This window comes from Muntiacus reevesi, chromosome X, assembly GCF_963930625.1.
Source record: "Muntiacus reevesi chromosome X, mMunRee1.1, whole genome shotgun sequence".
NCBI classification, from domain to species: Eukaryota; Metazoa; Chordata; class Mammalia; order Artiodactyla; family Cervidae; genus Muntiacus; species Muntiacus reevesi.
This window is the reverse complement of record NC_089271.1, coordinates 144,119,487-144,145,692: the sequence shown is the minus strand read 5'-3', so window position 1 is coordinate 144,145,692 and position 26,206 is coordinate 144,119,487. Positions and strand designations below refer to the sequence as shown.

Below are 26,206 nucleotides of genomic sequence, written 5' to 3'. Positions count from 1 at the left end.
AAGAGGCCCAGTTTTCTCTTGTTAGCAGTTTTATGTAAGTAATCCACTAGTTCTTCTCTTTCTGGTTAAACTCATGTTGTAAAGTGTTAGATGTCTGACCGTTTGTGAGGACTGCTGCTTCTGTGACTTCTGGTTGAGTTTTAAGTAGAGGCTTCAGACTTCCTCTTCTTATGACCTCTGTAGGATTCAGTGTCTTGCTAATCAGATGAATCTATAGGAAAGCCTCCTTTCCATGGAGTCTACTTTAATTTGGAACTCAAAAAAAAATGTATTGGAAAATAACTCTCACACACACTTAGAATACAGAAAGGAGAGAGTTCCTGGTGAGTTCTGATAGTTTGGTGTGAGGCTTTTTAGCAGTGGAATTTTCATTCATGCAGGCCACTCTCGAGGTATTCTGGTATCAGTTTGTCCCATGAGCAACATATGTAATTGTTATAATCAGAAAGCAGAGAGAACATCATTGCTGTAAAAATATTGGTTAAAAGAGGAAACTAATATTCCTGCAACCCAGCATCCACTGGTACTTGGAGGTATGTTGGTACTGGGAATGGCAGTCTGACCAGTGGAGCCAGCTGGAGAGTCAGGGAAAGAGGCAAAGAGGGGTCTCTTATCTAGGATGGTCACGGTGAGATGTGGTAGCCAAAGACAGAGCCCACCACAGAGAAAGCAGGGTTGGAAGAAGTATTTTGTTGTTTTTATGTTTCACAATTTATATTTAAGCATGAATTATTTATTCCACAGTTGAGAGATACATTTCCTATTATTCAAGGGAGAGTATTTAATATAAATATAGCTATTGAATTATAAAGAGGTAACCATTACCACAAAATATTTCCCTTATATTTAATGGGGGAAATTGACATTTTAAAAAAATTATTATCATATAGTGAAATTAACCTTGTTTTGGGTGTATAGTTCTATGAAATTTAAGAAATGTATATATTTGTGGAACTACCACCGTAGTCAGGATACAGTTCATTCACCCCCCAAAAAAAACTTCCTAGTGCAGTCATACCTTACCCCCTTCCATGAACTCTGGCAACCTCTCATCTATCATTTTCTCTTTTTCAGAATGTTATGTAAATGAAATCTACAATATGTCACATTTAGAAACAGGCTTCATTCACTCAGCATAATGCCTTAGAGATTCATCATTTAAGTTGTTTCATGCATTAATAACCCATTTTTTTCTTTTTACTGATTAGTATTTTGTATAAATATGTTCCAGTTTATTTGTCCATTTACCCTCGGTAGGACATTTTTGTTCTTCCCAGTTTTGAGTAATAATGAAAAGAGTTGCTGTAAACATTTGTGTACAGGGTTAGGACCTGATTGCTTCAAACCAGACTGTTAGGGTAACCTTTTATCTGATCTGTCTACCTTCACACCTCCTTGTCCCTTCTCAATTTACTTTGCACATTTCTGTCAAATTAAACTTCACTCTTCCTTATTTTCAACTTGTCTTTCTCCTGCTCAAAGGCTCTGGATGGCAACCCATCTGTGAGGTCTATCCTGCTTTTCTCATCCTGACCTTCACTGTTGATCAGAATTGAGCCACACTTGTCATCTACTTTTCTGCCCCATCCAAAAGCAACTCTCATTCACTGTGCCCAAGTGTGCTTTCTTCTCTCTCTTTGTCCTTGCACCCCATTTTCTTCCTCCTGATTGCACTCCTTTCCTTCCTAGATCCTGGTTCTGCTCATTCTTAGGGACCTAGCTCCATCACCCAGCCTCTAAGCCTCCCCAGCTGGAAGTGAGCTCCCCCTCCCCTGTCAATGCTGCACATAAGGGTCTGCACCCCTCATATTGCCCTCAGCAAAGGTTGCCTTGTACCTTTCCCCTTTCCTGTGTATTTGTGTGTATGTTGGGTGGGGTTATCTAACCAGGCAGATATTCAGATGTGGGTTGCTAATGGGGAGTGGGGGCAGGCTCCAGCTCTCAAGCTGCTTGACTGGCTATTGGGATTTTAAACAGTGCATCTCCCAGAAATTTCAGAGATTCAGAAGGAGCTGTATGCCAGTTGGCTCACAGATGAACCTTCCCTGCTTGCACAAAACTGGAGCAGAAATGTCATTGTCTCCTCCTCTGTTTATTCTGCTTATGGGTAGTCAGAACAACCCTAACACCATTTTTATGGAGCTACTGACAGAGGATATTGCCCTGTTTTCCTAAAAGTCATATGAGAGAGATCAGTCAGCTAACTGGTGCACACCTGACCAAGATCCAGATGGTACATGCCTTCACCTTCATCTTTGTCCCTGAGCAATTTCAGTACATCAATAGAGCACTCAGCTACTTCTTTTTTAATTTTAATTAATTTATTTTAATTGGAGGCTACTTACTTTACAATATTGTGGTGGGTTTTGCCATACATTGGCATAAATCAGCCACAGGTGTACATGTGTCCCCCAACCTTGTCCTGAACCCCCCTCCCACCTCCCTCCCCATCCCATCCCTCTGGGTTGTCCCAGTGCACCAGCTTTGAGTGCCTTGTGTCCAAAAATCTGTTTCTTTACATCTGTGTCTCTTTTGCTGTCTTGCATATAGGGTCATCGTTACCATCTTTCTAAATTCCATATAGATGCATTAATATACTGTATTGGTGTTTTTCTTTCTGACTTACTTAACTCTGAATCTGGCTCCAGATTCATCCATCTCATTAGAACTGACTCAAATGTGTTCTTTTTTATAGCTGAGTAATATTCCATTGTGTATATTACCAACACTTTCTTACCCAGTCGTCTGCTGATGGACATCCAGGTTGCTTCCATTTCCTAGCTGTTGTAAATGGTGCTGCGATAAACATGGGGTACACATGTCTCTTTCAATTCTGATTTCCTCGGTGTGTATGCCCAGCAGTGGAATTGCTGGGTTGTATGACAGTTCTATTTCCAGTTTTTTAAGGAATCTGCACAGTTCTCCATAGTGGCTGTACTAGTTTGCCTTCCCACCAACAGTGTAAGAGGGTTCCCTTTTCTTCACACCCTCTCCAGCATTTATTGTTTGTAGACTTTTTGATAGCAGCTATTCTGACCAGTGTGAGATGGTACCTCAGTGTGGTTTTGATTTGCATTTCTCTGATAATGAGTGATGTTGAGTATCTTTTCATGTGTTGGTTAGCCATCTGTATGTCTTCTTTGGAGAAATGTCTGTTTAGTTCTTGGGCCCATTTTTTGATTGGGTCATTTATTTCTCTGGTTTGAGCTGCATGAGCTGCTTGTGTATTTTGGAGATAATTCTTTGTCCATTGCTTAGATTGCTATTATTTTCTCCCATTCTGAAGGCTGCCTTTTTACCTTGCTTATAGTCTCCTTCATTGTGCAAAAGCTTTTAAGTTTAATTAGGTTCCATTTGTTTATTTTTGCTTTTATTTCCATTTTTCTGGGAGGTGGGTCATAGAGGATCTTGCTGTGATTTATGTCAGAGAGTGTTTTGCCTATGTTTTCCTCTGAGAGTTTTATAGTTTCTGGTCTTACATTTATATCTTTAATCCATTTTGAGTTTGTGCGTGTATGTGTGTGTATGGTGTTAGAAAGTGTTTAGTTTCATTCTTTTACAGGTGGTTGACCAGTTTTCCCAGCATCACTTGTTAAATAGATTGTCTTTTCTCCATTGTATATTTTTGCCTCAGCTACTTTTAAATTAAGTTAATCACAGTAGCTTTTAAATGTAAGATTTTTGGAAACAAAGAGCATTATAGTCAATTAAAAACTATTTTTAAAAAGGAAAGGAAAGAGGGTACACATTGATTTAAATAATGAAGACGTGAGTTCTGGAGAGTAGTCACCCTGCCCCTCTGACCCAATCAATATTCTGTTTTTGTGCACCAGGAGAGCCCTAGGGATAGCTCCAAAGTCCACAGCCTTTCCAGTGGTGTGAGGGGAGGAGAAAGGAGCTCTTATACAAGCTTATGACATCTAGAATATTGTTTTCTATGCTTCCTTTAGAAGTTATTTTCTGAAACTCTGAATTCAACAACTCCTTCTGCATATTTCTTATTGTTCTTTCAAAGCTTATCCCATAGAAGAGCTTGAGATGGCTGTTTCTCTCCCTCATTTCTCTAGTATGCTGTCTATGGCTTGAAAACATCCCTCCCGGCATGGCTAAATCTGCTGCAGATCCAAAGGTTTGGCTACAGAGCATGGACTGAAGCAGCTGCCGTCTGAGATGATAAACCCCTCTGGAGTGCAAGTAGACCCAACATATTTCATCACTTTGCTCAACTGAGCATGAATTGACTCATGTTCAAATGTGAGTGGTGCACACAGTGCCCAAGCAGATTTCTACATAGATTGTATGTCTCTGCTTCAGAAAGTAAACTCAAAAAAAAAAAAAAAAAGAACAACACAACAACAACAACAAAAACCCAGAAAGTAAAGTCATCTACCATCCCTCCTGTCACTGTGTTCCTTCACTTTTGGGAATTTGGCATGCGTAAGTTTCACAAGATCCAAAACCTCTTCAAAATAGACATTTGCTGCATCCAAGCAAATGAACATAATTTGAAGCGCAACTTTTCATCTCTTCCAGATAATTCTGTCCACTTTCCTGAACTCTCAGCTAAATGCTACAAACATTGTAGATTATTGTAGCCAAGAGTTTCTAGTTATCAAGGGCATAATGCTTTTGAATTATTGTGAACCTGAAATGCTGTGTCATAACCACTGCCATTTCATATGACCCATGGTATCTGTGTTGATCACAGTCATAGGAGTCCTTGAGTTGGTCTGCTTAGACTTTCTTACTATGTGACAGAATGCCCAAGACCCACCTCAACTAGATTCTGGAGATTGCTTTACTTAAGCCTTTAGGTTCACATCTATGTGGAGCATGTTGCTGGGTTGCAGGGAGGCACATTTCAGTTATACTACAGCTTAGACCAGGCAACTTTTTCCTGTGGCAAAAAACAGAGTTGTTGGGGAGAGTGCTATTGCTTTTCTCTGGGTGCTTTTAAAAATTAAGTTTACAGTGGAAAGAAAGTCTCTTTGCTGACCTCTTGATTCTACCTTAGTTGCCTGTGCTACCTTATCCTTGAGGCATTCTATTTACCTATCCTAAGACTTTCCCCCTGTTTTTTTGACTTTTTACTTTGTATCCCTTATTTATCTGTAAGACCATTAGAACAAAAAACCTTACCTGGTTCAACTTTGTAACCACTCCAGTGATGAAAGTTCAAGGTGGCAGAAATGATTTAAATTTTCACTCAGAAGACAACGGTTAAATTAATTATCCATACTGTGGAAGTTGTGCAGAAATAAAAAGTAATGAAATAATGCACATGCAGTGACAGCAAATTATACTGAAGTCATATTTTTGAGTGAAGAAAGTGGCAGAACACAGTCAGGATGGCTGCTATCCAAAAGTCTACAAGCAATAAATGCTGGAGAGGGTGTGGAGAAAAGGGAACCCTCTTACACTGTTGGTGGGAATGCAAACTAGTACAGCCACTACGGAAAGCAGTGTGGAGATTTCTTAAAAAACTGGAAATAGAACTGCCATATGACCCAGCAATCCCACTTCTGGGCATACACACTGAGGAATCCAGATCTGAAAGAGACACGTGCACCCCAATGTTCATCGCAGCACTGTTTATAATAGCCAGGACATGGAAGCAACCTAGATGCCCATCAGCAGATGAACAGATAAGGAAGCTGTGGTATATATACACCATGGAATATTACTCAGCCATTAAAAAGAATTCATTTGAATCAGTTCTAATGAGATGGATAAAACTGGAGCCGATTATACAGAGTGAAGTAAGCCAGAAAGATAAAGAACATTACAGCATACTAACACATATATATAGAATTTAGAAAGATGGTAATGATAACCCTATATGCAAAACAGAAAAAGAGACACAGAAGTACAGAACAGACTTTTGAACTCTGTGGGAGAAGGTGAGGGTGGGATGTTTCAAAGGAACAGCATGTATATTATCTATGGTGAAACAGATCACCAGCCCAGGTTGGATGCATGAGACAAGTGCTCGGCCCTGGTGCACTGGGAAGACCCAGAGGAATCAGGTGGAGAGGGAGGTGGGAGGGGGGATCGGGATGGGGAATACGTGTAACTCTATGGCTGATTCATGTCAATGTATGACAAAACCCACTGAAATGCTATGAAGTAATTAACCTCCAACTAATAAAAAAAAAAAAAAAAAGATAAAAAAGAAGAAAGTGGCAGAACAGTATTTAAAGAGTACTGTTCCACACACAAACACATAATGTGTACATATATGTATATGCATGTAATGAATTTATTAAGTAGTTCTAATTTTCTGGTATAATCGTAGAATAATTTTATTTTTTCCAGTAATTGCTGTCAGCTGTGGTCTGTCAAATCTTCCTTTTCTCACTGAATAATGAATTTGTTCAATTATGTTTCAGTTTGTTTTCTCAACTCTTCAATTGCTTTCATTCATTAAGAGAGTTTTGCTTTGGGTTCTTGAAACTCAGTCTGGTTTATTTTTTAAACTTTTTGTTTTGAAATAATTTTAGTTCTAAAGAAGTGTTTGAAAGATAGTACAAAGCATTTCTGTAGCCCTACATCCTGCTTTGCCTAATAATTGTGGTACATTTATTTTAAAAAAATGAATATTTGTGCAGTACTGTTAACTAAATTATAGAATTATTCCGATTTCTCCAGATTTTTCACTGCTATCCTTTTCTTGTCCCAGAATTCAATCCAGGACACAATGTTGCATTTGGTCAATATGTCTCTTTATTCTATGACAGTTTCTCAGTCTTTCCTTGTTTTTCATAACCTTGACACTTCTAAAGAGTGAGGTATTTTGAAAATGGTCCTCAATTTGGGTTTATCTTATGTTTCCTTATAATCACAATGGCTGTTATTAATTTGGAGAAAGTGTCCTTTTTATCACAATGCCAGGGTTACATGACATCAGCATGACTGATCACTGGTGAGGTTAACTTTGTTTTTTTTTTTTTTTCATTTATTTTTATTAGTTGGAGGCTAATTACTTTGCAATATTGTAGTGGTTTTTGCCATACGTTGACGTGAATCAGTCATGGTTTTACATGTGTTCCCCATCCTGACCCCCCCCCACCTCCCTCCCCATCCCATCCCTCTGGATCTTCCCAGTGCACCAGCCCTGAGCACTTGTCGCATGCATCCAACCTGGGCTGGTGATCTGTTTCACACTTGATAGTATACATGTTTCAGTGCTATTCTCTCAGATCATCCCACCCTCGCCTTCTCCCACAGAGTCCAAAAGTCTGTTCTATACATCTGTGTCACTTTTTCTGTCCTGCATATAGGGTTATCGTTACCATCTTTTAAAATTCCATATATATGCATTAGTATACTGTATTGGTGTTTATCTTTCTGACTTCACTCTGTATAATGGGCTCCAGTTTCATCCATCTCATTAGAACTGATTCAAATGTATACTTTTTTGATGGCTGAGTAATATTCTATTATGTGTATGTACCATAGCTTTCTTATCCATTCATCTGCTGATAGGTATCTAGGTTGCGTCCATATCCTGGCTATTATAAACAGTGCTGCGATAAACGTTGGGGTACACGTGTCTCTTTCAGAAAAATATGAAACGCTTCACAAATTTGCATGTCATCCTTGTGCAGGGGCCATGCTAATCTTCTCTGTATCGTTCCACTTTTAGTATATGTGCTGCCGAAGCGAGCACTGGTGAGGTTAACTTTGATCGTTTGATTAAGATGAATGCTGGGTTTCTCCACTTGTAAAATTACTATTTTTCTCTTTTCATATTCTATTTGTTTGGAAGCAACTTACTAAGTCTAGCCCATATTAGAGAGGAAAGGAATTAAACTCTACCTCCTGGAGGGAGGAACATCAAAGAATTTGTGGATATGTCTGAAAACAACTACAGTAAGTGATAAATATATGGGGTCAGATAACTTGAGACTGTGCAAACATTCTGTGGATTTACCTGCAAAAATTATTACTGTCATGTTCTGAGGGTAACTTTTCATATCCCTCATTTCCTTCTACATTTAATATTTGAAATTATTATGTAAGAAAGATCCTTCCCCCATTTACTTATTCATATGATTATTTGTTCCTATCAGTGTGACACATGGATTTTTAAGTCTTCAGGGTTATAACACAATACAATCATTTGGGGGGGTTTTGTCCAAATTTTCTAGCCTTGGCAATTGGGCGCTCTTTCAGGTTGGCATACCTTTATCCTTTTTCTGCTTCCTTGCTTTCTGGTACTATAATATCTTCCAGGTTCATCTGGTTTTATCCTTTTCCCAGTCCAGTAATCAGCCATTTCTCTGAGGAGTCTTGGTTAATTTTATTGGATAATCATATTTAGTAATTAAGATCTGAGTGCAGGATATTCTGGTTGCTACTTGGGTGTCATTGCTTCTCAAATTTCTTAGCTGATAGAGCAAGGAGATGCATGTTTATAATATCAAACTGTATATATACAATCTCTGCATTTATTTATCATGTATATCTATAGCTATTTGTATCTCTATAGATGCAAATGATATAAAGACACACACAAGTTCATACTAATACATGTGACTATAATCCATTACTACACATATCCATTTAGCTTTCTCTCCTCTTATTTTTTATTTTTAATTTCTATCTCTGACAGTGAGAAACCTGGTTCTCCTTTATGTGTAATTTATTCACTTATTTAATTAACTCTAGTATATGGTTAAATTAGTTTCAGAATTTCTATCATGTACCCCTGTGAGAAACAAATTTCCCCACCAGAACATAGCCTCCCCACCAAAATCCAGAGAGACTATTTTAGATAGTTTTTAAAACATAATTATTCTTATAGAGTTTACCTAAAAGCTCTTATTTTGTTTATATTTACTTTAAAGTTTCAAAATATCAAGTTATTTTTCTTGCTGACAAATTTGCAACAAATATAACAAGAATTCTTTTTGTCAGCCATAGAAGTTTTGTTGGAGTCCTGGTTACACACTGGGTATTGAGAGAAACAACAATCTGATAAAATAGACAGGATGTAAGTAATGCAGCTAATAACATTGACAAGGACATAGTACAGCACAGAGACACAAAGCAGAAAAAATTTGGAAACAAAGAGCAAATTAAAACAATGATTAGTGTAACTAGCTGTAATTCAGTTGTTATAAGTGACCAAAGGAACCATAGCTCATTTAATGAGCCATCCACAGTACCAGCCCTGTGTACTTAGACATGCATGGCTTAATCTTTGATACAAGCATATGCTACTGGCAGGATCAACCAGGTAGACAGAAAAAGATACATGTTTCAATTCTGTTTACAATGGTAATAACTTACCAAATTACAAGTCATAATTAGTGTAAGGAAAACCTTCCCCTTGGAAAGACACAGAATTAAGCCAGTAATTTTTCAGACAGAAACCATAAATATTATAAGCATATTCACCAGTTCACACAGTTCTGTGTAACTAATCCCTTCTGTTGACAGGTTATAAAGCCATTAGATCTCCCATTAGAATTCTTCAGTTTCTTACTCAGTTCAGGATTATGGTCTGAATATCAGAGACTTGTATTTATCCAAAAGTCCTTTTTATAAATCTTGCAAAGGAAGCATTTTTGCAATGGCATCATAGTGAAACCGTAACGGTCTATAATGACAAAAGACTTAAGAAGGCACATTTAAATTTGATTATAATGCAACTGACAAAGTAACTTGGTTATAACACTTTCAGATAATAGCTAGAATTATGCTTGATAATTTTACCAGGATGTATCAGAATTTTAGGAACTCCGTATAATCTCTAGAATACCTATAGCATTTACCATACAATATAACCTAAGAAGATTTACTCTTTTGACAACACTTCACATGTAATCTAACATACCAAATGAACTGAACTAATTTAGTATCTCTCTCTGGGGTGTTTCAGGGGGCCCTTTGAAGCATCCCAAAGTTAGCTAGAGGTCAAAGGAGCTTCCTTATAATTTGACTTGGGAAGTTTTGTCAAAAAATACCAAACAGCTTTTAAACACAACAGGATCATAGGTCACTGTGAAACAATACTTATTCATTTAACTAAAGTCACAAAATGATTAAAAGAAAACAAACATGGGTCACCTGAGGGCACAGAAGCTCATATAATCTGTTATCAAAAAGGAGCACTTCTAACAGAGAGATCAAATTCTAGTCTCATGTTAACTTACTTATCAAAATCCATTTACTTAGTTAACTTCAATCTAAATTTCTTTAATCCTGACCATGTATAAAACTTTCTCAGTAAAATGTAGTTCTGTTCCTTATACCTTCCTAACAAAAAACACATACTGAAATATTATTTTCAGTAGCTCTAATTATATATTTAATTTAAAATCCCTGACTCTTGAAAACCTTAATTTCTAGTGAAAACCAAAAGGCAAGTAATAGTTACCAAAATCTAGAGAGACTATTTTAGGTGATTTTTAAAACATAATTATTCTTATAGAGTTTACCTAAAAGCTCTTATTTTGTTTATATTTACTTTAAAGTTTCAACATATCAAGTTATTTTTCTTGCTGACAAATTTGCAACAGATACAACAAGATTTCATTTAACTTGTACTAAATCTAAATGCAGTTAAAGTAATTATACTTAATGTTAATGACTTTGAAGACAGATCTACATTAATTGGATCAATAAATTTAAATGTTAATGCCAGGTATTAATTCAATATTGAACATTTCCCAGTTCAAGTGAAACTGAAACTCATTTAGCTCTTAATTTTTCTTATACTTAGAATTGTTTGGTTTGTAAGCTCATCCACAAATCAACCTTGGCAATGTTATCCAAAGACAGAGACACATGCAAACACAGAAGCAAACGGGGAGGCCTCATAGCTCTCATTTCACAGTTTCAGCCTTGAGGTACAGAAATGTAAAACCCATCAGTTTACAAAAGTGGTTGGATTAAAGTTAGGTTTCTGGAAGATGGAACAAGTCAAGCTCACTTGTCTGAATGACCAAATATTTATAGAAACACAGTTGGAATTTCTATTTACCCTTAACAAATTAGTTTCTAAATTACTTTACCATCTTCAAATTTTGCATCTTAAAAGTGTGTTGTAAAGTGATTGGCCTCCAACTAATAAAATAATATTAAAAAAAAAAAAAAAAAAAAAAAAAAGTGTGGCAAAGATGAGGGCTCCTGAGAAGATCAGATAAAACATTTGCATCTCCATTGTATAGGGAATTTTCTCCTAGGATAACTTTGTTTCCTCTATGTTTAATACTTACAAGCCTCTTAAAATAAATAGGGAAGGTTTGGGGAGTGATATCTATTAGAAATTCAATCAACTTGTTCCCCACTGTCAAAGTTACCCAGGATGCCTGTGGGGAAATTAGAATTGGACACCTCAAGTCCATCCAAGGCCTTAGATAGTGATGCTAAGCCAGGGCCCTGTGCTCTGGGGGTGAACATAGAAACTTCTACTTGATTTTCATGGGTAGGGGAAACAGGAGGTGGTGAAAGGAGTGAATATGTTGGTGGCATAGCGAGGGGCAGTTGGAAAAACTGCCAGTGCAGCCTGTTCAGCCAGTGGAAAAGCTGGATAGACTGGAGGGGGTTTTAAGTTTTGAAATAATATGTCTCCATTCTCATTTCCTCTCTCTTCTCCTTGTAGAACAGGTTCTCCCTTGGGTTTCCTATCAGACTGCTATACCATAAGGGGGCAACCCTCTGATTTCTTCTCCTCCTAATGAAATAGCATAAAAGTGTCTACCTGTAGAATCTCATATCTTTTGCCTGCTCTTTTGCAAAGCAATTCTAACTGCAAGATCATATAATACTTGGGTGACCCATTCAGGGACCATCACTCTTTTGATCTTAACATATCTCATATATGTCCCATATATTTGGGATAGATTCAATATTTCCCATTTTTATAAATTTGATAATAACCAAAACACAAAAAAATGCAAATTCCAACACAAAAGTCTCAAACAAATTCTAGCATCAATGCACACAAAACTAAAACAAAACCAATGAACGAGTTCCCAATGAACTGGTTCTAAATCAGGTAGAGTCCAACAATAATTTCCCTCTCCAACAAGGTACCCCAATCAAGCAAACTGACTTGTCCCATAAAGGAAAAGCCCAAATTGAGGGGGGGGAAACTGTGGAAAACTGTTCAAGAGATGGGAATACCAGACCACCTGACCTACCTCTTGAGAAACCTGTATGCAAGTCAAGAAGCAACAGTTAGAACCCGACATGGAACAATGGACTGGTTCCAAATTGAGGAAAGAGTAAGTCAAGGCTGTATATTGTCACCCTGCTTATCTATCTTATATGCAGAGTACATCATGAGAAATGCCAGGCTGGATGAAGCACAAGCTGGATTCAAGATTGCTGGGAGAAATGTCAATAACTTCAGATATGCGGATGACACCACCATTATGGCAGAAAGTAAAGAGAAACTAAAGAGCCTCTTGATGAAAGTGAAAGAGGAGAGTGAAAAAGCTGGCTTAAAACTCAACATTCAAAAAACAAAGATCATGGCATCTGGTCCCATCACTCCATGGCAAATAGATGGGGAAACAATGGAAACCATGACAGACTTTATTTTCTTGGCCTCCAAAAATCACTGCAGATGGCGATTGCAGCCATGAAATTAAAAGGCACTAGATCCTTGGAAGAAAAGCTATGACCAACCTAGACAGCATATTAAAAAGCAGAGACATTACTTTGCCAACAAAGATCCTTATAGTCAAAGCTATGGTTTTTCCAGTAGTCATGTATGGATGAGAGAGCTGGACCATAAAGAAGGCTGAGTGCTGAAGAATTGATGCTTCTTCTGTTTTGAACTGTGTTGTTGGACAAGACTCTTGAGAGTCCCTTGGACTGCAGGGAGATCAAACCAGTCAATCTTAAAGCAAATCAGTCTTAAATATTCATTGGAAGGACTGATGCTGAAGCTGAAGCTCTGATATTTTGGCCACCTGAGGCAAAGAACTGACTCATTAGAAAAGACCCTGATGCTGGGAAAGATTGAAGGCTTTAGGAGAAGGGGATGACAGAGAATGAAATGATTTGATGGCATCACCGACTTGATAGACATGAGTTTGAGCAAGCTCTGGGAGTTGGTGCTGGACAGGGAAGCCTGGTGTGCTTCAGTCCATGGGGTTGCAAAATCGGACACGACTGAGTGAATGAACTGAACTGAATGTGAGAAGAGGGACTTTCTCCATAGTTCTGTAAGGAACATGAGCATGTGTACATGCTTAGTTGCTTCAGTTGTGTCTGACTCATTGCAACCCTATGGACTTTAGCCCATCAGGCTCCTTTATCCATGTGGATTCTCTAGGCGAGAATACTGGAGTGGGTTGTCATGCCCTTGTCCAGGGGATCTTCCCAACCCAGGGATCAAACCCATGTCTCGTATGTCTTCTGCACTTGCAGGTGGATTATTTACCACTAGCACCATCTGGGAAGCCAGTAGGGAACATAGTGGGGTGTAACTCACTAGGGACTCTCGAGAAATCAAAGGAGCTGTGTTATCTTGAGGAGTTCACTGCACAAGCAGCAGTGGGGCACTTAAGAGAATACAGGACCCATGAGAAGAGGTAGAGTGTGCTTCAGGCACAGCATTAACCAGTGGAGAGTGGCACCCACCTATCAGCTGTCTGAATTTACTTATGGACACACTTGAGACCTCACCCAGCCCCCTCCTAAACATCTGATAGAGTTCCGGTCTTGTTAGTGCAGGGGAGAGCATAGGAGCCAGCACAACACAGCTTACACAGTCAGTGTATCATCTGATCATTTCCATAGCCCTGGAAGGCAAGTTTTATCCCCAATTCACAAATCACAAGACTGTTTTCTATAGCAGTGAATCTATAATAACTGCCAAGTTGATTCTTCCAGCTTCAAGCCCCAGAGATAATGTGTTTCACACATCATTTCACATCCTGACAACAGGAATTTTAAGTGTATCCCCTACCTTCATAAACTCACTTTGTATGTACCTTCCTATTTTTTAAATCTTTTATTAATTATTTTATGACAAAAAGTCATCTGTATTCTTTAGTGGGGAAAGTACAGATGGAAAGATAATCTCCTCTACTGCCGCAACCCAGAGAATCTGCAGTCTGTGGGGGAATCCTCTGTCCTCCTGTCCGTTTTTCTTTTTGCCTTCCGGGGCACATAATCTTCAGCAGGGCACTTTTCAGCAGTGTGAAATTGGCTCTCTGGCTTTGCCTGGGATTCCGACTTGCCCTCTCTGAGTGGGTTTCCCTCAAATTCAGGCTTGCCTGCTTTTCTTGCTTTCCCTCATCTGCTGGTTGTCTCTCATTGTCTGGTTTCCTCTCATTCTGGACCTCTGGTTACTGTTCTGACTTCCTCTCCACTTCCAGCTTTTCTTTCTCGTTTGACTCTCCTTCATTTTCAGGCTGTACTTCATCTTCTGGCCTTCCCTCATTGTCTAAGTTTCCTTCATTTTCTGGCTTTCCTTCATTTTCTCTGTAGACCTTCTCCATGTTGAGATTTGCCCTCCTTTGCCTGTCCTAGGAGACAAAATGGAGACAAAGTAGACAGGATTTAGGTGGTGAAATATAGGTCCTGATAAATAGTTGCCTCTATGATTTAAGATCTTTATAAGCCTATCCCAACTTTCAGGTGCACTCCCGCCCATATATTTTCTCCTTTCTTTCCCTGTGTCTGCAAGGTTGGCACACATATTTACATGAGCCCGCCTTGCAGACACTTCCATAAGTATTTCTCCCTACATTTAAGTGGGCTATGCTGATAAATCCATAAGAGCAGATTTGTCCCTGAACTTTGCTCTGGTCTTGACTATGCCCATAACAGTTTTAACCTGGTGGTCCCCAACTTAGACTGACCTGCAAGAATTCTGTCCAGTTTCTTTTTCCTCTTGTCTACAGTTGTAAGACTTCTAGAACTGCAGATACAACTGAACAATGGCCAGTTCTCAGATTTCAGAGATACTCTGATATCTTCAAGGGCTTCATAGATAACAAGCCTACCAACTCTCACTTCCTTGTTCTCCCCTCTGTCCTCACCAATGATAAAACACCATGCTCCCTTAGGGTCCTGACAAAGGCCATGTATTCTGAGACTGGAATAGGGAGTCTTGGAGGAGGGGTGGCAGATAATTGCCTCCCCAACTTCACTCAGGCTTTAGGAACTCCTACTTCCAGGGGTTCTGGGCAGTTGCCCTCTCCCACTGACCTGCACTGGTACTTCAGGTCTTTCCTTTCCTTGTCTGGGTTGGTGCCTACAGCCACAGACCTGAAGATCTATAGAGACAGGAGACAGATGATGAATGAGGGGTTGAGAAGTGAATGACTGGCAAGGGGATACTGATTCTTTTCCCTTGTATACATGCTCAGTTGCTTCAGTCATGTCCAACTCTTTGTGACCTTATGGACTGTAGCCCACCAGGCTCTTCTGTCCATGGGATTTCTCAGACAAGAGTACTGGAGTGGGTTATCATGTCCTCTTCCAGAGGATCTTCCCAACCAAGCATTGCAGGTAGATTCTTTACCACTGAGCCACTGGGGAAACTGATTCTTTTCCCACTGCTTGTCAAAACTTTCCAGCTCCCGCCATCCCCTTGCCCTTTCCCTTGCTTCACTGTTCCCCCTCTACAGTCCCTCCCTAACGGCCTCTGTTTTTCTTTTTGCCATGAGAAATGGCAGAGAGAGATTGTTTCCAAAGTATTTCTATGTTTCCCAATCTTCCTTCCAAATTTCTATCTCACTTTTTCTTGTGAGGTCCAGGGCATTAATGTTCAGAAGACAGAGCAAGCTGTGCTCAGGTCTCTGCCCTCCAAACCCCCACCCCTGGACGCCCAGATAGAATGAACCCATCACTAATTCTGAAAATTGGTGATGGTAGAGTCATGGAGCTGGGAAGAAATGTCCAGAGCCTTCCTGCCATGCCCTCCCTCTCCGCATACACAGAAAGACCACATTTTCCTGCAATGCAAGAGATAAATTATTTCCAAACTCAGTTAAAATTTTGGTCCATGTTACCTCCTCTTGACCCTCACTAGTTCAGAAGCCTCTCCTGCCCTATAGGGAGCTGCTTTCCAGACTGAATCTCTGTCCCCCTCCTCTTTAGAACCTCTCTTCCTCCCCTCACCCTTATTCCCCTCTCCCTCCTTTCCAAAATGGATCAAATATGAAGAAGAACAGTCTCGGCCCCATTTTGGGTTCCCAGGCTTTGTCCTCTTCCCTCCATCCTGGAGGGATCAGACCATTTCCTCTCCATCCCCCTCCCTCCCTCCTCCCTCCTCAAATGTCCCTGATAAACTGCCTCCTAGGAGATCCCAACTGGTACCCATTCTCATCTTCTGGTCCTTCTCTATCTCCTCCCACCAAGTCCTCTGTCTCTTGCACCAAATGTATGAACATCAGGGAAGGGGTAGAGAGAATCCAGTCCTGAACCTGCTCTGGTCTTTGCCTTTTGCCACCCCCACCCCCAGGGGTCCACAAATGGCAGTGATTTTGTGACTGCCACAAATGGCAGTGATTTTGTAATTTCAGGGAGATACTTCCTTCTCAAATTTCTTGCCCCCATAAAGTGAAAGTCACTCAGTCATGTCTGACTCTTTGTGACCCCAAGGACTGTAGCCCACCAGGCTCCTCTCTATGGGCTTCTCCAGGCAAGAATATTGGAGTGTGTAGCCATTCCCTTCTCCAGGGGATCTTCTCAACCCATGTCTCCTGCATTACAGGCAGAATCTTTACCGTCTGAACCACCAGGGAACCCTAAGAATACTGGAGTGGGTAGCCTGTCCCTTCTCCAGAGGAGCTTCCTGACCCAGGAATTGAACCGGGGTCTCCTGCATTGCAGGCAGATTCTTTACCAGCTGAGCTACCAGGGAAGCCTTGCTGCCATAAGCCAGTCCTTAACTAGGGAAATAAGTGATACCTGGACCTCTCCCCCAACACTCACACAGTTTTCTGCACAAAAATGAATAGGGGTAGGAGAATGAACAGGGGTGCATCTGGAAAGCAGAGTGGATCCTGTGTAGCCTCTATTTCTGTTACTATCCCTACCTCAAGTCTCCCCCCAACCCTGGCTCTGGCTGGTACCAACCTGTGACCTGTGGGGCTATTGGGCAATTGTCCCCTCTGACCCCCAATCTGAAATCTATCTTCCTCCACGAAATAGGGAGCTGATACCTGGAGGAGAGGGACTTCTGCAGGTGTCAGCTCTGGATCACAAGAAGGAGTGTCACCAGTGGGCTCGAATCCCTAGTTCTCCTTCCTCCTGCAATAAGTGCGTCAGAAGTCAGCCCACTTCCTCCCTTCACTTGCCCCCTCCCAGCTCACCCTCCTTCAGTCCCCTTCCCTCACTGCCTGAGGCCCTGTCCTCATTTTGATCATGACTAATCCCAGAGGTCACATGGGGCCCCTGCTCCCTATGGTATGTATTTGTGCTGCCTTATCAGTGGCCATATCTTCTCCCAGGGCTACTGGCCCCACTGGTACATTTCTGAAAAATTTCTTTCTCAATTTCTTTGATTTCAAAGCGCCTGTCCCCTCCTACTTCTCTACTCTGACCCTGGTTGTCACTCCTTCTGTCTTCACATAATAAGTACAGGGTGGATTGGCAGGTAGGGAAGCAGGTAGTTGAAACAGTGATTTTATTTTCTTCTAAATAATTGTTTTTTCAGTTTTACTTAATGTATTCCTCAGAGCATGAGTTATTCTTATAAGTTAAATAAAGCTCTTTTCATTTGGGAAAAGAACATGTTTAACATAGAAGAAAAAAACAAGATCCCCAAATTCTGAGAGCAAGTTAAATTTCTAATATTAATTTTTATTATATAGAAAGTAGATTTGATTGGTTACATATAAGATAATTTTTTTTTAGTTTTCATAAATGTCATGTTCTACTGAAAAATCCATGTATTTAATGTTCCCAAACAATAGCTGAGTGCTAAGTGCACTTGCTGGTACGTGATGCCTAACACAATATCAGTCTTGAAAATCTGGCCTATGGCTATTTCATTCAGAGGTTTAACCATGCACAAAGGCAGTTGAGCATTTGAGGGGTGCTGAACATGGTCTGATCTTCCCTGCCCTACCTGACTGTTGCTTACTCCAAAAATATACATGGAGAAGTGACCAAGATGGTGACTTCAATAAATGCTTTTGGCTCCTCCCCTCCCTCCCCCAAATTCCCACAGAGATTACTCAATTCCAGCAGAGATGGGAATGCTGTTCTGACAATTTGAGACCAAAACAGATCCCTTCTAGATCCCTGCAGCAGAGAGTTTCCATAAGGCCTGTAGAAGTGATTGTTGTGGGGAAAGCCTCCATACTTGCTTGTTGTCTGCCATTATTCCCAGTGCCCAAGTGGAAATTTCCTTGATTCTGTCTATCTGCTGCCTACCACCTAACTAGGGAGATGCAGCATGCTGGGTCTTTCAACTCTATTATCTTTACTTCCAGGGCATTTTGCAGGAGCCTAGCCAATCAGCAGGGTTGCTGCCTGCCAGTCCACACCCACCCTGGCATCCTCTCAGCCAGATTTAGACCAGTGTCAGAATTCTGATAAGCCAACCATACTGATTGGCTGGACCAGGTGTTTTCAACTGAGGGAGTCTGTGAACCACCTGAAGTAATAGGCAAGGTTGCATATATTTAAAAGGTAGTAAAATGTGTAGACTTATGAAAAGAAGATCTGTATCCTAGCAACCTCAGAAATCCTGAGACATGAACTGGTTGACATCATGAAGAAGCAGGAGCTATGAGGTTGAGAAAAGACAGAGGAGAAGAGACAAATAGCAGCAGAGCTATGTTAAAGGAGAGCACTTACTCCTTGGGTTCAGGCATTCTTAACTAAAGAACTCCCTGGAGAAGAAATAGAAGATCTTAACAGACCCATCACAAGCAAGGAAATCGAAACTGTAATCAAAAATCTTCCAGCAAACAAAAGCCCAGGACCAGATGGCTTCACAGCTGAATTCTACCAAAAATTTAGAGAAGAGCTAACACCTATCTTACTCAAACTCTTCCAGAAAATTGCAGAAGAAGGTAAACTTCCAAACTCATTCTATGAGGCCACCATCACCCTAATTCCAAAACCAGACAAAGATGCCACAAAAAAAGAAAATTGCAGGCCAATATCACTGATGAACATAGATGCAAAAATCCTTAACAAAATTCTAGCAAACAGAATCCAACAACATATTAAAAAAATCATACACCATGACCAAGTGGGCTTTATCCCAGGAATGCAAGGATTCTTTAATATCTGCAAATCAATCAATGTAATACACCACATTAACAAATTGAAAGATAAAAACCATATGATTATCTCAATAGATGCAGAGAAAGCCTTTGACAAAATTCAACACTCATTTATGATTAAAACTCTCCAGAAAGCAGGCATAGAAGGAACATACCTCAACATAATAAAAGCTATATATGACAAACCCACAGCAAGCATCACCCTCAATGGTGAAAAATTGAAAGCATTTCCCCTGAAATCAGGAGCAAGACAAGGGTGCCCACTCTCAGCACTACTATTCAACATAGTGTTGGAAGTTTTGACCACAGCAATCAGAGCAGAAAAAGACGTAAAAGGAACCCAGATAGGAAAAGAAGAAGGGAAACTCTCGCTGTTTGCAGATGACATGATCCTCTACATAGAAAACCCTTAAGACTCTTCTAGAAAATTACTAGAGCTAATCAATGAATATAGTAAAGTTGCAGGATATAAAATTAACACACAGAAATCCCTTGCATTCTTATATACTAACAATGAAAAAGCAGAAAGAGAAATTAAGGAAACAATACCATTCACCATTGCAACAAAAAGAATAAAATACTTAGGAGTATATCTACCTAAAGAAACAAAAGACCTATACATAGAAAACTATAAAACACTGATGAAAGAAATCAAAGAGGACACAAACAGATGGAGAAACATACTGTGTTCATGGGTTGGAAGAATCAATATTGTCAAAATGGCTATTCTACCCAAAGCAATCTATAGATTCAATGCAATCCCTATCAAGCTACCAACGGTATTTTTCACAGAACTAGAACAAATAATTTCACAATTTGTATGGAAATACAAAAAACCTCGAATAGCCAAAGTAATCTTGAGAAAGAAGAATGGAACTGGAGGAATCAACCTGCCTGACTTCAGACTCTACTACAAAGCCACAGTCATCAAGACAGTATGGTACTGGCACAAAGACAGAAATATAGAACAGAATAGAAAGCCCAGAGATAAATCCACAAACCTATGGACACCTTATCTTCAACAAAGGAGGCAAGGATAAAGACAACCTCTTTAACAAGTGGTGCTTGGAAACTGGTCAACCACTTGTAAAAGAATGAAACTAGAACACTTTCTAACACCATACACAAAAATAAACTCAAAACGGATTAAAGATCTAAATGTAAGACCAGAAACTATAAAACTCCTAGAGGAGAACATAGGCAAAACACTCTCCGACATAAATCACAGCAAGATCCTCTATGACCCACCTCCCAGAATAATGGAAATAAAAGCAAAAATAAACAAATGAGACCTAATGAAACTTAAAAGCTTTTGCACAACAAAGGAAACTATAAGCAAGGTGAAAAGACAGCCCTCAGATTGGGAGAAAATAATAGCAAACAAAGCAACAGACAAAGGATTAATCTCAAAAATATACAAGCAACTCCTGCAGCTCAATTCCAGAAAAATAAATGACCCAATCAAAAAATGGGCCAAAGAACTAAACAGACATTTCTCCAGAGAAGACATACAGATGGCTAACAAACACATGAAAAGATGCTCAACATCACTCATTATCAGAGAAATGCAAACCAAAACCACAATGAGGTACCATTACACGCCAGTCAGGATGGCTGCTATCCAAGAGTCTACGAGCAATAAATGCTGGAGAGGGTGTGGAGAAAAGGGAACTCTCTTACACTGTTGGTGGGAATGCAAACTAGTACAGCCACTGTGGAGAACAGTGTGGAGATTTCTTAAAAAACTGGAAATAGAACTGCCATATGACCCAGCAATCCCACTTCTGGGCATACACACCAAGGAAACCAGATCTGAAAGAGACACGTGCACCCCAATGTTCATCACAGCACTGTTTATAATAGCCAGGACATGGAAGCAACCTAGATGTCCATCAGCAGACGAATGGATAAGGAAGCTGTGGTGCATATACACCATGGAATACTACTGCAGCCATTAAAAAGAATTCATTTGAATCAGTTCTAATGAGATGGATGAAATTGGAGCCCATTATACAGAGTGAAGTAAGCCAGAAAGATAAAGAACATTACAGCATACTGACACATATATATGGAATTTAAAAAGATGGTAATGATAACCCTATGTGCAAAACAGAAAAAGAGACACAGAAGTACAGAACAGACTTTTGAACTCTGTGGGAGAAGGTGAGGGTGGGATGTTTCGAAAGAACAGCATGTATATTATCTATGGTGAAACAGATCACCAGCCCAGGTGGGATGCATGAGAGAAGTGCTCGGCCCTGGTGCACTGGGAAGACCCAGAGGAATCGGGTGGAGAGGGAGGTGGGAGGGGGGATCGGGATGGGGAATACGTGTAACTCTATGACTGATTCATATCAATGTATGACAAAACCCACTGAAATGTTGTGAAGTAATTAGCCTCCAACTAATAAAAAAAAAAAGAAAAGAAAAAAAAAAAAAAAGAACTCCCTGGAATAATGTTCAAAATGATGTGCATGTTTGTGTGTGGGGGGGAGGGTAGGATATTACTGGGTGTGTACATTTGACTATGATAGTATCTATTACTTTCTTCAAATGCTCAAATGGGGTAATGTAAAAAATGAAGGAAGGTCAATTGACCTAGAAAATATATTTTCATATACATCTTTTTTCAAATAGGACTATTTCTCAGGAGAAATTAATGGTTAACCATTTTAATGTGTACAACTCAGTGGCATAGAGTACACTCATAATGTTGTGAATCTATCACCTCTATCTAATTCCAAAACATTGTCGTCAATTCCATACCCATTAAACAATCACTCCCAATTCTCCCTTTTCCCTAGTCTTTAGCAACAACTAATCTACCTCCTGATTCTATGGAATATTTTATATAAATGGAATCATGCCATGTGTGACCTCTTATGTCTGACTTCTTTCACTTAGCATAATTTTTTCAAGGTTCATCCACATTGCAGCCTGTACAGTATTTCATTTCTTTTTATAGCTGAAAATACTTCATTTTATGTCTATATCATATTTTGTTTATCCATTCAAACATTGATGGATATCTAGGTTGTTTCCACCTTTTGAAAATTGTGACTAGTGCTGCCTTAAACATTTAGGTATATTTTTTATGTGGATATTTGTTTTTATTTCTTTTGAGTATATGCCTAGGAATGGAGTTGCTAGGTCATATGGTAATTCTATGTTTCTATGTCTATTTGAGGAACTGCCAAACTGTTTTCCATAGTGGCTGCAATATTCTGCATTCCTACCAGCAATGTATGAGGGTTACAGTTTCTCCACATTCTCCAAAACAATTGTTAATTTCCATTTTTTATTCCTATAATCCTAGCTGGTGAGAAGTAGCTTTGATTTGCATTTTCCTAATGACTGATGAAATTGAGTGTCCTTTCATGTGCTCATTGGATATTTACATACCTTCTCTAGAGACATATCTATTTAAGTCCTTTGCTTATTTTTAATTGGGCTGTCTTTTTGTTGAATTGCAGAAATTTTTCATATATTCTAGATTGTCTGCACTTTTAGTTAATGTCCTTTGATTCACTGAAGTTTTAAATTTTTATGAAGTCCAATTTATCTGTTTTTCTTTTGTTGTTCATGCTTTTAATGTCATATCTAAGAATTTATTGCCAACTCCAAGGACATGAAGATTTATCACATTGTTTTCTTCTAAGAGTTTTAAAGTTTTGGCTCATGTATTTAGGTCTTTGGTTCATTTTGAGTTAATTTTTTATGGTTTGAGTTAATTTTTATATATGAATTTATAAGATTCAAAGATTCTTTTGATGGCAGGGAATTATACACTGTCACTTGAATGGATCAAAAGGCATTTTTACAAAAAAATGCAATTTACTCTTTGATGTCTTGACTTCTGTTTTAAGCTTGATTATTTGGGGTGTTTGAGTGGCCCACGTAGTAGAGGATATTTGCAGAGAGTAGGAAATACTTTGCCCTAAATAGCATAGAAAACATTTTATTGTGAGAATTAAAAGAAGGAAAACAAATAGAAGAATAAAGAGTCTTTGTAGACCAACCATAACCAAATTCCTTATTTATATGGCATTAGCCAAGAAAACAAATCTGAAGTTTTCAAGGTCTCTAACAATATCTTTGGTAGACTTGAAGAGTGTTATAAGTATAATTATATATTTTTATGACAAAAATATCTTGGTGACAAATCCAGTAGTTATATTGTTGGAGGGTATAAACTGATAGATTAGTGAAATATATAGAACAAGTTAGTAGTATTCATAGCTAAAGAGAAGAGGTAGTTGTGTCCATGGTCAGAGACATAAAACAGGAGATAGTGATAGAAAGTTGGAGTTGGGGAGTAGGATAAGGTGCTAAGAAGTGGGAAGTCCTCTTTCTAGGTACTTGAGGAGTGTTCTAGGAGGTAGTTTCTTCCTGAGGAAAGCAATAATCTCCATTAATTTTTATAGTGGCATTAATAGTAATAACCTCTATAAGATTTCCCTTCAGACATAAGAGTAGAGATGTGTATATGTTTTGGCAGCGAGCAAAACATATACCAGGGTCATGTGCTAAATAAACGATGAACTCAAGACAAAATAAAATCACTAGAATCAAAGGAAGAAAAGTAATAAATGTATTGTGTCCAATTTGTCAATATCTTAAGAAAGGTAGCACACAAGCATTGCTGGGACTCTGATCTTAGTGGCTGGTGGGAAGTCTTTCCCCACTGAATGATCTTGGCACTCTTGTCAAAATTCATTTGACTTACATATGAGAATTATTTTGTATTCTAGCCCATTGATCTGTCTTTTTTTTTTCATTTATTTTTATTAGTTGGAGGCTAATTACTTTACAATATTGTAGTGGTTTTTGTCATACATTGACATGAATCAGCCATGGATTTACATGTATTCCCCATCCCGATCTGTCTTTGTAACAGAATGACACTGTTTGATTATATAACTTTACAGTGAGTCCTCCAAATATGTTCTTCAGTTTCAGGGTTGTTTTGGCTATTTAGGGTCACTTGAGTTTCCATATGAATTTTAAGACAGGTTTTTCTGTACCTGAGTAAAACATCGTTGAAATTTTGATAAGGATTGCACTGAATCTATAAATTATTTTGGCTAGTACTGACATCTTAACAATACTGTCTTCCATTCCATGAATGTAAAATTTACTCCTATTTTATATTTTTTTTCAGTGTAAAAGTGTTTTTCACACTTGCTTAATTTTATACCAAAATATTTTATTCTTTTAATGCTATCAAAAAGAGTATTAATTTGCTTTTCAGATTGTTCATAGTTGGTGTATAGAGACACAACCCATTTTTATGCATTGATTTTGTACCTGCAACTTTGCTAAATTTATTTATTAATTCTAACAGTTTTATTGAGGACTCTTTAGGGTTTTCAATCTATAAGATCATGTCATCTGAGTACAGAGATATTTTCTTCTTCCTTTCCAGTATGGATTTTTTTCTCACCTCATGGTGCTTGAACTATGCCTTCCATCACTGTGTTGAGTAGAAGTGATGAAGGTGACATCCTTCTCTCATTTCTGATCTTAAAGGAAAGGTTTTCAATCTTTCACCAACTGGGTATGGTATTAATTGTGAGCTTTTCATAGAAGGCACCTATTATGTTGAGGTAGTTTCCTTCTATTCTTAGTTTGCTGAGTGTTTTTATCATGAAAGGGCAGAGTGTTGAATTTTGTCAAATGTCTTTCCTGAATCCATTGAGATAATTTTTTTTCTTCCCTTTCTTAATGTGGTTTATTACATTAATGTTTTTTTATATGTTCAACAGGGCTTTTCTGGTGGCTCAGCGAGTAAAAAATCTGCCTGCAATGCAGAAGACCTGGGTTCTATCCCTGGGTTGGGAAGATCCCCTGGAGGAGGGCATGGCAACTCACTCCAGTGTTCTTGCCTGGAGAATCCCTATGGACAGTCCTTGGGGTCACAAACAGTCGGACACAACTGAGTGACTTTCACTATTTTGAGCAGTACTTATATCCAGGAATAAAGTCCACTTGGTCATGGTGTATAATCCTAATGTACTGTTGAATTCCATTTTCTAGTATTTTTGAATAAATATCTGTATGAGTTATTGGTCTGTAGTTTTCATTTCTTTCAGTGTCTTTTTCTGGCTTTAGTATTAAGATATAGCTGGCCTGGTAGAATGAGTTATAGAGTCTTTCCTGCTCTTCAGTTTTCTGGAAGCATTTCAAAAAGATTGGTTTTTTTTTTTTTTAATATTTGGTATAATTTACCAGAGACACCACCCTATCCTGCTCATTTTTTGTTGAGAGTTTTTGATTATTGATTCAGTCTCCTTACTCATTATTGTTCTGCTCATATTTTATATTTCTTCAATATTCAGTCCTGGTAAGTTATGAGCTTCTAGGAATTTGTCTATTTCATCCAGGTTATTCAATTTGTTGACATACAATTGTTCATAGTCCTCTCTTACAATCCTTTTTATATCTGTAAAATTAGTCATAATATCTCCTCTGTAATTTAATTTTAAGCCTATAGATATTCTCTTTTTTTCTCTATTCAACCTAGCTAGAGATTTTTAAATTTTGGAGATTTTTTTTCTTTTTTTATTGATTCTTTGGAGAACTAACTTTTGTTTTTTCTCTATTGCTTTTCTAGTCTCTATTATATTTGTCTCTACTCTCATGTTTATTATTTCATTCCTTTTAATAACTTTGGGTTTAATTTACTCTTCTTTTTATACTTGATGTATGAAGTCAGCTTTTCATGTGAGATCTTTTTTCTTTTTTAATGTGTTTACAGCTGTAATTTCCCTCTAAACTCTATATTCACTGTCACCCATAAATTGTGGTATAATGTGTCTTCATTTTCATTTATCTTGAATTTTCTAAATTCTCTTATGGTTTCTTCCTTGACACATTAGTCAAGGTTTAATATACTTTTCTTGAATTCCTTGAGAACCCAAGATCTCCAGTCAGTCCACCTTTGTATCTCTATCTTCCAGTGTTATCATGTGCTTTTTGTTAGGATATGTCTA

The 26,206-nt window shown here is 38.6% G+C and overlaps 1 long non-coding RNA gene and 1 other non-coding gene across 2 annotated transcripts; one reads left to right on the top strand and one right to left on the bottom strand.

Moving 5' to 3' along the window:
- Nucleotides 1-25,279, top strand: LOC136153447 (uncharacterized). Its single transcript, XR_010660405.1, has 2 exons — nucleotides 1-34; nucleotides 24,980-25,279. It is a non-coding gene; the product is annotated as an uncharacterized lncRNA (long non-coding RNA).
- On the bottom strand, nucleotides 7,563-7,669 carry LOC136154838 (U6 spliceosomal RNA). The gene has a single exon (XR_010660547.1). It is a non-coding gene; the product is annotated as a U6 spliceosomal RNA (small nuclear RNA).
- Nucleotides 25,280-26,206: the final 927 nt, after the last annotated feature.